The sequence below is a fragment of the Bactrocera latifrons genome, unplaced genomic scaffold, assembly GCF_001853355.1.
Source record: "Bactrocera latifrons isolate USDA-ARS-PBARC rearing strain unplaced genomic scaffold, ASM185335v1 scaffold_85, whole genome shotgun sequence".
NCBI classification, from domain to species: domain Eukaryota; kingdom Metazoa; phylum Arthropoda; class Insecta; order Diptera; family Tephritidae; genus Bactrocera; species Bactrocera latifrons.
In genome coordinates this window covers 677728-688911 of record NW_017537545.1, presented here as the reverse complement: position 1 = coordinate 688911, position 11184 = coordinate 677728, and the positions used below count along the sequence as shown (strand labels likewise).

Below are 11184 nucleotides of genomic sequence, written 5' to 3'. Positions count from 1 at the left end.
GAAATCGGTTCACAACCACGCCTGAAATCTCGATTATCACTGTATCATGCGAGAGTATAAAATGTTCGGTGACACCCGAACTTAGCCCTTCCTTACTTGTTCTTAACTATTTTTTTGATGCTGTATTTCTTTTCGCCTCCATTACATACTCTATTATTATACCGTACTTTAACTTTGATTATGCGCAATAATAAATGCCGCAATTGACTGGAATTGCCACTGAGGCGAATTTATTACAGTTCAATGGAATTTGAAAACTTTTCTTCACTTCTCTTACGTGCTCGTTTCCCTCTCCACGCTGCAATCAAAAAGCAGACTGTTGCATCGCCCTCGGCTTGCGCATTCAGCCAGTTTGTAGGCGGTGTGGTGGCGGTACAGCTTGTGCCCAACTTTGACGCTTTGCAACTAATAATAATTCCAATTTGCGCCAAAATGAAATGACACGCACACACACGCGCGCCTTTGCGCCGTTACTTGTAAACTTAAACTAATGGAACTCAAATGCAAAGCACATTTGCTCGCTGCCTGTTTATAAATTTCTAAACAAACCCAATTCAAGAAAGTCTTTGCTACACTCTCCATAACTACGCACACACACGCATGCACGGAGGCCTTCATATATACTTACATGCGTGGGGTTGTGTGCAGAATTACTGATATCGCTGTTGGCCGCTTGTTGTTGTTGCCTTTTGTTTTCGTTCTTGCTGCCGTACAGTGTCGTTGCTTTTGGCACTTTTGCTATTTGCTATTTGCCATTTGCTGTTTGCTGTTTTTCCGTTTGCCGTTTGCTGTTTGCCGTTAGCTGCTTGCTTCTTTTTGCTGTTGTTGTTGTTGCTGCTACTGTTGAAATGTGTCCTTAAAATTTCATTTCTAAATATTCAACTTAAAAGTTATGTAAATATTGAGTTGAGAAAGTTTTAAATAACTTTCTGATTGCTGCTATTGCTTGCCACTACAGCTGGCAGCACTTGCCATACGCTCGCACACATATACAAACACTCATACACACACTCACACTTTCTCATTCACTTTCGCATACACCAACAACAAAGTGCCGCCCTCCCTGCGCGGTTATCGAGCATTCCCTGTCAGATAGCCTAGTGAGCTCCGCTGTGTTGTGATTGTTATTGTTGTTGTATAATATTTTGCCCCCACAGAAGCTTGTTATCAAAGTGGCGCCAGTTGCTTGCTTGTTTTTGGTGTTGCGTTGAGCACAAAACGTAGCTCCTTAGCCCACTCCAAAGACACATTCTTTCGTTTAACGCTTTTATGTGTGCGTGTGCGTGTGTGTCTGTGTTTAATTTTACTTGCGAGTACGGACGTAAATGTCCACCGAAGGGGTTACTGTCGATTCCTGTTGCGCCGTTCAGTTGCAGTTCTAAAAATGTGCGAATGTGCGATAATTTGTGTGCTCGTAAACGTATTTGTAGAGTTCAAAGTTGGCAGGAACAGTTTGACAAATAATTGTCATGCCCTCTTCCGCTCTTCGAAGTGCAGCGTGTGTGTTAGAACAAAGAGGAAATATGCTACCAAATAATTTCCGTTCACCGACTGCATTCCAACAATTGTTTGCCAGCAACTTGTTACTGTGACGTTGGAAGCTTGCTGAACAAAAAAAAAAAAAAAAACAAAAAAAAATAAAATGAAGACAATTTTAGTTTAAAGTCATAAAAGGTCCTTAAACTGAAATTCCCAATGTTTCCATGGTCTTTAGCACAAATTTCAGCTCATAAAGGGAGCATTTGTCTTGCTTTGTGTATGTCCTGCTGGAGGATGCTGTCGAATATAGCTTGGCTTCAAATGAAAGATAATGTTTACCGTCTGTGCATAGACCATTTGTTGAGCTCTTCGTACCTCAAGCATATGTATATTCCATCGTCTAGACATTATAAGACTACCATTTACGGTAAATTATTGCATCATCTTTAATTTACTCACAAAAGATCATTTGATCGAAGGTATGATCACAAGGCTTAACTTCAGCAGCAGAACTTCCAAGAGGGTCTGCGACTCTTCCGATACTAGCATGATGATTTTCGATTGGACATTGCCAAGGCAACACTGCATATATACATACGTTTTTTTTTAAACTTAGAACGATCTAAATGAGTCGATGCCTTTGGAAAGTTCAATAAAAAACATGGGATGCCTTGTGGAAGTTCAGCAAAAGAAGTCAGTTTTTCCGGTATTCGCTCTAATACTTCGACGTCTTTACGTAAAAAGTCTAAAAATGTGTGAGTGGTTCTGCCAAGTCGTTCTGCCAAGTCGGTTAGTCTAGTCGAGTTAGCTACTGAACTCGTAAACTCCAGCTTTTTGAAGACGTTAAGGTGGTCTTCAACTCATTCTGCCATATGATATAAAGAGTCTACCAAAATGAACATGAACTGTTAAAATGGAAAAAAAAAAAATTGTTCCAAAATTGTTYCATTTGCATATCTCCATCCGTTTATGCCAATTTTCGCCATTTTCGATGATCCTGCTCAGCATTTCGGCTGGAGTTTCGGCTATATTGAGCTGAATGTTATCTTTGAGCACCTCGAACGTTGCTGGCTGATCGACGTAACCTCTGATTTAACATATCCCTGCGGAAACGAAACTACGTTAGGATTTAAATTGCATGATCTTGACGCCTATTTGACTAGGGCTCTTCTTGAAATTAACAAGTGGTCAAGTTTTGCACGGAAAGTGACCATGTTTACTGGTCAAACTTGAGGTGCCGCACCGTCTTGTTGGAAATAGAGATCGAGCGTCGATTTCATCAGAGTCCGGGAAAAGCAAAGTCGACACCATCACCCATATGACGACCTAGCATTCACTATTGGAAAATATTCGATCGAATAGACCACGTCCAGCCCGTAGGGAAGAAAATTTAGCTGAGAGTGTGCACGAAGACCGTTAAGATTCGATTCGGCGCCGTACGCAGAAACTCGGACTGACGTATGGAACAACTGGGCGCATTTTACGTCGAGATCTTAAATTGAAAGCGTACAAAGTACAGCTTGTGCAAGAACCACTCGACCCTCCCAAGCAACATCGCTTCGCAATCCCATCTTGAAAAGTTTCAAGAAAATCCGACGTTTCTAGTCAAAATTTTGTTCAGCGACGAAGTTAATTTCTGACTTAATGTATATGTAAAGTCTGAAGTCTGTGCGAACAAATTGTCACGCATGTCGATCGCCAATTACTAGTCGAAATGCTTGAGCGAGTCATCGGAAATTGGACTCAACGGAAAGATGATTTGAGACGGAGTCGCAGCCAATATTCTTCTTCAAAAAATAAATGCCAAAGAATGTTGCTGTAACCCCAACCCTTATTTAAATAAAAATCTGTTAATGGAAAATATATGAATAATGAGGCAATCAGCAGAATAAACCCAAATCAGCGAAGATTACGTCAAAACACTACGTTCCCCTTGAAATTCATATAAGAAGGTTTTATTTGATTGTCTATTCACTCGTTGACTTCCATAAACAGCTACTCCCAACGCGCTAAGCCATGATGCTAACTTCATTCTTGAATCCATTTTATATTACAGCTTCATATTTTTTCCCTTTTTATCACTTGTTCGCTTATGCATTGTGTTCTTTAGAGTCTCCTGCACCTCATCGCTCAATCTTGTCTAATGATGCTTATTTAACACCCTCGAGAAAATGTGATTTTTATTTTTATATTTTTTTTTTTTTTTTGGGAAGGACGGAAGCTTGCCTGCGGCGGTTGAACTTTCACAGACTTCCCACGTTATCATTATCACCATCGCCGCCTGCCTGTCTCCTTTTAAAATGTCACAAATTTTAAATCTCATCAACAACAGCACTCACAAGCAAACAAATGTGTGTATAAAAATATAAATTTTTATCTTCTCGCAATGCATTTTCCGAAAAATTTGAATTTCTCTTTTCTTTTGCGTTGGTGGAAATTAATTCAATTTATGTGGAAAGCAAATTGTATTTTTAAGATTGTGGACACAAGTCAAATGTTGGGAAATGCGAATTTATTTTGAAAAAAGTAAGGCATACTAAACGCGAATGCCATACAAATTTTTATACCCAATGCATGTAAGGAAGTTAGTTGTATAGGTATTCACTTTAGTCTGAGTACACACAAAAATTGTGAATCTATTTATTAGAGAATGATTACAAAACTAATCCTTTCTCTAATTTTTAAAAGTGAACCATTCAGGAGCCAATAGAGAAGCTTAGCGTTCTTAAGTAACATTTTATACAGTTCTCCAATCGTTCTTCAAAGTTTGTGAAGTGTGCTTATTATCGTATTTCAATAGTCACTTTCGGTTGAGCCTATCCTCAAAATGTGAATGGAGAAAAGCATTTGTAGAAGAATAGAATACTACCTCTATCTATACCGACGGGAGCAAAATGTACTGCGGAGTGGGGCAGTAGTATACTTCAATGATATCGACATTTCTTTCAGTCCGTCTACCAAACTCAACCAGCATCTTCTAAGCCCAAGTACTAGGTGTAGACAAGGCCTGTGAAGTTCTATTGAACAACTACTGAATGATACAGAAAGCAACTATATACCTGTACATGGACAGCCAGGAGGTATTGATGACTTTGTCGACACCAAAGATTATTTCTAATGTAGTAAACAAGTGCAGAAAGGCCTGAAGCCTACCAGAAGGTCGACTCGACTTGGTCATAATTTGGGCGCCCGTTCACAAGAACAGTTTCTGTAACAAAAAGGCAGACGAGCTGTCAAAGCTAGTTTACCCTTTAGTCTAATCCGAGGCAAAAGAGAACCTATATTATTACACTAGTCTACAGGCAATATGCAACTGATTGGCTATTGGTGTTTTTTTGTTTTTTGTTCTACTTGCGCCAAATCCATATATACTTTGAGTTATTTGTTTGTCGAGAGTAGTTATGACATTTCTCGTATGTCTTATCTGTAYTMTTTCTTKTTTATCAATTTAAAACTTGAAGGTAGTTGTATATTTATTGCGATAGCCGTGGAAAGTGAGATTTTTTGATTAAAATGTCTAAAGTACGAAAACGTGGTTGTAATACATCGACTGATTCATTTTGTTATGTTTGTGGCTTGTATACACCTAAATCTCATGCCAGATTAATAACTAAAGTGACTGAATTAGCATATCTCAAGTATTTTGGTTTTCCTATAGTGAATCAAGATCGGAATTGGACTCCTCATATTTGTTGCCGGACTTGTATGTCAAACTTAAGCCACTGGCTTTATGGAAATAGATCATCAATGCCCTTTGCTATTCCGATAATCTGGTGTGAGCCGACAAACCATGCTACCGATTGCTATTTTTGTATGACAACGTTCAGCTAAACGACATATCTTCAGCTAAACGACCCGGTCTTCATGGCGAAAATTTACCAATTCCCGTTTCACCATTGCCGCAGGACTTAGATACAGAACCTGGACGTGGTGCTGTTGATAATGCTATAGAAGAGAATATTATATCCCGTAAAAGAAGCAAAGAGTTTCCTGTGTATCAGATTTCCGAAGATGAAACTTACCTGAACTTAATGATTTAGTGCGTGACCTTAACTTATCTAAACAACATGCAGAACTTTTAGCGTCAATTTTACAGCAGTGGAATTTACTGGCCAAAGGTACAAAGGTCACCGCGTTTAGATAACGTAATGAAGAGTTTGCCTCTTTCTTTACAGTACGAGATAAAATTTGCTTTTGTACTGATCCTGCAAGTGTTATGTAGAAGTTAGGCTATCAATATAATCCAGAAGAGTGGCGTTTATTCATAGACTCATCTGAGAAAAGTTTAAAAGCCGTTTTGCTACATAATGGCAACACTAAATCTTCAATTCCACTTTCCCACGCTGTTGATAAGAAGGAAACTTATGAAAGTATGTCATTGATTTTGAATTGCACAAACTACAACACATACAATTGGCAGATATGTAGTGATCTTAAAGTCATAGGACTTCTTCTTCTTGGGCTTCAAGGGGGATTTACTAAATACTGCTGTTTTTTTTGCCTTTGGGACAGTAGAGCAACAGAAACACATTACAAAATAAAAGATTGGCCGCCAAGAGGTAATTTCGTGCCGGGTGAAGCTAACATCAATAATATACCTCTAGTTGACCCTCGTAAGGTTTTGCTGCCCCCTTTACACATAAAACGGATTTTTTAGGAAACAAAAAGTCTAACACGTATGAGGAACTAATCGACGAGTTGCTGGAAAACTACCAAAGAATGTTTTGCAGAATGTCACTAAAAATTCATTTTTTACATTCACATTTGAGTTTTTTTCCACAAAATTTGGGTGCCGTCAGTGATGAACAGGGAGAGAGGTTCCACCAAGATATTTTAACAATGGAACAGAGATATCAAGGCCGCTGGGATCCTGCAATGATGGGGGATTATTGTTGGTTCCTAATGAGAGAAAGTAATAGAGAATACAAGAAAAAATCGCCATTTGCAAAAAGGAAATCTACAGAACAGGTTCAATAGTTATATGTAATTATTACACGATATAATAAATGTCTTACATAAAGTAAAAATTTTTTTTTATTTTTAAATTTTGTCAGTATATTAGTCAACAGGGCATTTTTCAAATATATCTTCAAAGAGACTTTTTTTTGATGTAACTGGAAAACTGTACGTGATGTTTTTTTTTACCTTCTAATTCAAACTTAGGAACCTTCAAAGATAACGATGCACGCATAGCCAAGACAGTTGCATTTTTTCGCTTTTTATTTGTAGNAGTTGACCCTCGTAAGGTTTTGCTGCCCCCTTTACACATAAAACGGATTTTTTAGGAAACAAAAAGTCTAACACGTATGAGGAACTAATCGACGAGTTGCTGGAAAACTACCAAAGAATGTTTTGCAGAATGTCACTAAAAATTCATTTTTTACATTCACATTTGAGTTTTTTTCCACAAAATTTGGGTGCCGTCAGTGATGAACAGGGAGAGAGGTTCCACCAAGATATTTTAACAATGGAACAGAGATATCAAGGCCGCTGGGATCCTGCAATGATGGGGGATTATTGTTGGTTCCTAATGAGAGAAAGTAATAGAGAATACAAGAAAAAATCGCCATTTGCAAAAAGGAAATCTACAGAACAGGTTCAATAGTTATATGTAATTATTACACGATATAATAAATGTCTTACATAAAGTAAAAATTTTTTTTTATTTTTAAATTTTGTCAGTATATTAGTCAACAGGGCATTTTTCAAATATATCTTCAAAGAGACTTTTTTTTGATGTAACTGGAAAACTGTACGTGATGTTTTTTTTTACCTTCTAATTCAAACTTAGGAACCTTCAAAGATAACGATGCACGCATAGCCAAGACAGTTGCATTTTTTCGCTTTTTATTTGTAGACTTGTGCTATTGAACAAAAAGCTCAGAGTAGAGTGAACCCAATAACCATCTGCAAGATTACGAAACAGTAGCCCAAGGATGACAGGAATAGAAGAAAGGACTTATTAAATAGGTGCAGAAACAGTATATGGTATACAGATTTATAGCCAACGTACAACACATTGTTCTTTTGAAGAGCATGCGCTAAAAAGCTGCAAACCAGAAGGGAGTACGATATTGTCTTCCACTTCCTCTATAAATGCCCAGCTCTACCGCAAAACCAACATATGTTATTTGGAATCCATTTTATACCAAACCTTGAGTTTCTGTCCGTAGAAAGCATAACGGACATTAGTAAGTAGTTTCATTGAGAGTACCAAATAATTTAAGCGCAACGATGATGCTATATTTCAAGTTTAAACGATTCTACGCATAATTTTGTTTTATGCCAATTGTTTGTTCGATTCACTACTCTTCCAGTTTTCACGAATGGCTAGCACCTTTTGTTTTATTGTTGATTCTAGAGAGGACTTTTACTTTAACATTGTCCACTAATGATAGACTTCCTCTATTTTCGTAATAGATCAAGTGAGCTCAGTTTGAAACATTCCCGAAGACTTTTCTTGAAGAATTGGGCCAGTAATAGTTACTTTAGTAAAACTTCGATTGGAGTTGAGGATTTTCAAGTTAAATCTTCCTGTTCTTTTAACAAACTCAAAATAAGAGAAGTGTTCAACTAGTCTCCTAGCGCTTTTCAAAATCTCCGCCAATTTTTGCTGCGTAATATACCAATCATAACTGACGCATTTACAAACATATATACATACATACATACATGTACATTAAAGTTCGTGTTAATTACATCACGCGTTCTCGTGGTCAATTTATACAAGCGTGAAGATTAATTACATTTGCATAGTAAATTTATTAATCAACAACTGTCGAATTGATAAATCCATGGTATTTATGCTCCTTTTGATACTGAAATACTGAGCCGCCGCCGATTCATTGATTTCGCCGCTAAAATTTAATTTCGCACTGAATTGCCAACTGTTCAATCAGACTTTAATGCGAGTACTTATGTATATGGATCGTGGTGACTGTAGGGACTTTGAGCAATTTATAATAATTGATTTTAGAGGACGACGGACTCAAAAGCCAGTTTCATAACCGATATGATTGACTTAGGTTACTTTAGAAGAAAAAACATTAAACACCTAGATGTACTTTAACGTTTTACTGAAATTCAAGGCTTTCTTATTCTTTGCCACTACAGCCATGGGTTGGTCTGGATCGAGAACATTAAACTTTGCCTTTTAGAGCTCTCTCCAGCGCTTCATCGCATGTGGAGACAGGTCGTAAATGCACTTGGTATTTCGATTGAATGTGTGACCGCCCTTTCTTCCGTTTACTGATGGGTCTCGAGTCGAGGGAGGTTTTTGCTGGAGCATTATCTTCCACCCAAACGAAATGACCTAACCAGTGCATTTTTATGCTCCTAGATATATCCTTGTCCAGTAGAGCTTATATAATTCGTGGTTCCATCGTCTTCTGTATTCATCGCTCGCGCGGACGGCTCCAGAGACCATGTAAACCCAAAAAATGAGAGGCTTATGGAGCGTAATTCTTGCTCGTTGATAAGACAATCTGCTTAAAAATTCTTAACCGATCCCATAGTAGCACCTGGTGTCTAGAGTTATTCTGCGCTTGATTTGAGCCTTTAAAGATTTTTGATGGAATTTATGCTGGTCCCAAGATATAAAAAGTTCTTAATTTCTTATTTTCAAATTTCTTAATTTTCAAATTAATAACTGTCATGAGGAGCCTTTGTGTGTGGCCTCCAGGTACTTTTTCTTATCGTTTATCACAAAGCCAACCCCCTTCGCTTCGTTATCGAGGCTGGAAAGGCTTCGTGGCTCTGTTGCTAAGGCCTACAATGTCAATATCATTTGCATAACTCAGTAGCAATGTACTTTTAAAATAGACAGTGGCACTGCGGTTCAGGTTAGCGGCACGTATAACCTTTTCTAGGGTTTTGACGGAGTTTATGATTTTGCTCAACATCATTCTGCATATTCGTATGAGTTTCGCAGTTTAAAGTTTCTGTCGCTAAAATATCGGGCCCTGGACCTTTTTTTGTTCTTATGCTAACTTAGAGCTATGTTTACCTCGTATTGGGGGAGTGGCATTACGACAATGTTGTCACGATAGATTGGTTGTCCGTCGCTATCGCCATTTAGTAGTATGAGTAAGAAATATTCTCTCCAAATTTCGAGTTTATTCTGGGTGTCAGTTATCAGGTTTCCATTTCTGTCTTTACAGAAACCTGTACGGGCTTGAAATCATTTGGTTGGTGCCGTAACTTCTGGTAAAATTTTGAGCCGATATCCTGCTATACAGCATTTTAAGCTTTTCGCGCCAGGACGCTTTATAGATGTTTAGATGCTGAAACCTGTTGCCACAAACTGTCATTTTACGGCACGGCGTAGTCAAATACCCCCTTTCCATTGTCGGAGCTGTTGTCCTGAAAGGTTCATTTTCCAACCGTCGAAGCACTTCTCATACAGCGTTCGTCCGATCATAGAAAATTATAATAAATATTATTTCGCTATAGATTTACGTAAGTGTGTGGATATGCTAATTAAATTGTATATAATATAAACAACATTGATTGAAGTAAAATATTAATTTCGGATATTTATTTTTTATTTCAGAAATTCGCGATATACTATGTAAAACCTTTCCATCACAAAAATTAAGGTAAGTAGAAGTAAGCGTCAAATATGGTATATGAAAAAATGTAGCTTTCAAATTAACAACCAACCCTGCGTCAACATATTTTCTGACGCATGCGCAATAGAGTTTCCTAGTGGATAAATTCTTCCTTCGAGTTAAAAAACGCTGTTGTAACACCTTATTTTGGTTCTCTATACATTACTTTAATTGAGTTGAAGTCTTAAGTTTTAAAAATACAAGAAAAAATGAGTTTTTTATTTGTTATTTGAACCATTCACAATGGTTACGCTAATCTGAAATATATAAAACAGAACTTGTTTGCATTGAATATAGCGGTAGATGAGTTATCCGCATACTCTTCTGAACTAATTTAACCCCACAACTTTGTTGTTGCCTTTACGTGCGGGATACTGTTAAGAAATATTGGCTTTTAGTAGTCATTTTTGGGATTACCTAAAATGAGTGGGAACTTTGTGCGCCTTTTGTCTTAGCTGCCACAGCGGTCGCCAATCATTCGTGATATCTCCCCGTTTCTGTTTAACTTCTACATCTCGAAGCTTCCTCAATCTTCTTGGTAGGCGTAGTCACCGCTTATGCGATTACAGCCGAGTTAACAACCGCGCGCCAGTCGTTTCTTCTTTTCGCTACGTGGCGCCAATTAGATATTCCAAGTGAAGCCAGCTCCTTCTCCACTTGGTCCTTCCAACGGAGTGGATGTCTTCCTCTACCTCTGTTTCCCCCGGCGGGTACTGCGTCGAATACTTTCAGAGCTGGAGTGTTTTCGTCCATCCGGACAACATGACCTAGCCAGCGTAGCCGCTGTCTCTTAATTCGCTGAACTATGTCAATGTCATCGTATATCTCGTACAGCTCATCGTTTCATCGAATGCGATATTCGCCGTGGCCAACGCGCTAAGGACCATAAATCTTTCGCAGAACTTTTCTCTCGAAAACTCGCAACGTCGACTCATCCGTTGTTGACATCGTCAAAGCCTCTGCACCATATAGCAGGACGGGAATTGTGAGTGACTTGTAGAGTTTGGTTTTTGTTTGTCGAGAGAGGACTTTGCTTCTCAATTGCCTACTCAGTCCGAAGTAGCACCTGTTGGCAAGAGTTATCCTGCGTTGGATT

General features: G+C 38.3%; 1 protein-coding gene across 4 annotated transcripts in view; it reads left to right on the top strand.

Moving 5' to 3' along the window:
• Positions 1–11184, top strand: part of LOC108977200 (bifunctional heparan sulfate N-deacetylase/N-sulfotransferase) — a 264059-nt gene that overhangs the window by 103975 nt on the left and 148900 nt on the right. For 3 of the 4 annotated variants that reach the window (XM_018946782.1, XM_018946779.1, XM_018946781.1), the window contains exon 4: positions 10031–10076. The gene's annotated coding sequence lies outside the window, so the exon portion shown is untranslated. Of the gene's footprint in view, positions 1–9638; positions 9937–10030; positions 10077–11184 lie in introns of all 4 variants that reach the window. The other variant, XM_018946780.1, reaches the window with a different exon arrangement.